Genomic DNA, 2314 nt, shown 5'->3' on the forward strand with positions numbered 1-2314 from the left:
GGGACGTGGCTTGAATTTGAATAGTTTGATTAAGAATCCGCTGCATTACATTCTGATATCTCTCCCCTAGTAGACTCACTACAGCACATAATTGACTCTTTAATGGGAAAGCAATTCAGCCAGTAAATGTCAGTGTATTTAATCATTCAATCATTCAGTCTCAATAAGCATCCAATTGAAACCGATTCTCCTCTGCTTTTGCATGCACTGCTCAGCACTGAAAACTTAATAATAAATAAAGTAATAATAACATAATAATATCTCTATTGTATCTCCTAGACAACAATATTATTAAGTCTTACTGAAGTCTCCTGAGTGTCTCAAATGTCTCAAAAATGTCTCCTCTAGAATTTCAGAAGACATCTCAACAATAGCTCAAAATTAACAGATTTTCCAAAATGCCAATGTGTACGATCAATATGCACTCAAGCATTTTAATCTCTCCCCCCAAAAATGGTAATATAATATAATATAATATAATATAATATAATATAATATAATCATTTATTTATAAATAGCAAACCACATACATAGGACAAGCGGTTTGTAAAATAGATGCAAGTATTATATTATATTATATTATATTATATACATTTAAACTCAAATAATATTCCATGTCCATTTATTTAATTTGAAATAGTTGTGTTACATAGATCTCAACAATGACTCAAAATGAGCAGATTTTCCAAGAGGCTCTCTTCCAAGAGATTTTCCAAGTGTGCAATGAAAAGAGGTATCAACATGGCCTCAAGTATTCTCATTAAACTCCAAAACCAGATCACTTGAACTATCACATCCACATTAATGATAAAACTAAATGCCTACCGTATGTCAACAAATGTCAAATTTTTTTAAATCTGAAACAAAGTTGATACGTAAATGAAACATAAGATCTTCATTAACTCTCATCATGAGCAACAGAATTTCCTCAGACTCAGCATGTTCAGTTACTGTACACACTTTTTGTCTACCAATAAAAGCCTCTAAAAATGGAAGAATGCAATCACATCACAAAGCTTGAAACTAAGGCGGGAAGTTCAGTCTAATGAGGGCACCCGACTGAAATAGGCATCTTTAGGTCAACCTCTTTATCCAACACAAAAGCTAATATCTAAAGTTGGCAAACAATATACCGCATTAATGAACATCTCACTCAGATGGGTCCCTCAGCATCAGACCTAATTTCAGCGAACATTCTTCACAGACTGCGTGCCTTCACACAGCAGGAAAACCAGGAATGACTTTGTGGAGTATTCTGCCTCAGGCTACAAATTGCACATCGTGACAGCGTTTTACACAAAGACATCTGTATTCCACATGCACTTTGAACAGGTCTTTTTTATTCTTTCTTTTTTTTGGAGGTAATGACCAGGACCAACCTCAGCTGTCATGGATAGTTCTGATAGTCATGTTCCCAGCTACATCACAGAAGCAGTAACCATTTTGATATTGCATTAGAAAATAGTTTAAACTGTATCTACAAACAATCCTTTAATGTAATCCTTGTGATTACAGCTTGGCCTAAATGCACAGAATACGTACATTATGCTAAGTGCTTATTTATATTCATACAGATGATAATCAGAACATTACGCAGTACAGTAAAATGAACATTAAGAGCTTTTTCCGCATGGCTACAATATAATATAATATAATGCAATGTAATGTAATGTAATGTAATTTAACTCAAAAATATTTTATGTACATTTATCTGATTTTAAATAGTTATAATAAGCAGGATAATATTCAGTCAGCCAGTTTTTATCTGAAAATAAACTTCAGGGTTTTATTTAGAGATAATGATCGGCTGACTGTACAGTATATGCTATCCCTGCGCTGTACATCTAATATTATCTTAAAAAACAAGAGCGATCTGTCATTGATACGGTCCATGAAAACTGATTTAACAGCCAAGGAATTCTGCCTGTTTGACTCTAGAGTCTGGACTTTCTTAATTATTTAATAATGACCTATCTAATAATTATCTAAAGTTAATTATCTAATAATGACCACAGTTCTTGCAGACAGTAAACCCCCATGGAACAATTATACTTAAATTAATTGTGTTAATTATAATTATGTCCTCAAAATCCTCACAAACAAGAGTTTCTTAAAGAAGAAATCATTTCTGATTTATGCTTCCTTACTATCTCCTGGATAATGGTGGCCTAACAAGAAGCAGATCAAGAGGCCACAGGAGTAAACAGAGCATCAGCATCAGCATTCATTTTAGCTCAAATACATATTAGAAATTCATTCAAATCAATTCAGCACAATTGCTTTACAAAAGCCTGTGAACATTCCTTGTCATTTA

Source organism: Sinocyclocheilus rhinocerous, unplaced genomic scaffold, assembly GCF_001515625.1.
Source record: "Sinocyclocheilus rhinocerous isolate Xijiao unplaced genomic scaffold, SAMN03320098_v1.1 scaffold963, whole genome shotgun sequence".
Taxonomy (NCBI): Eukaryota; Metazoa; Chordata; class Actinopteri; order Cypriniformes; family Cyprinidae; genus Sinocyclocheilus; species Sinocyclocheilus rhinocerous.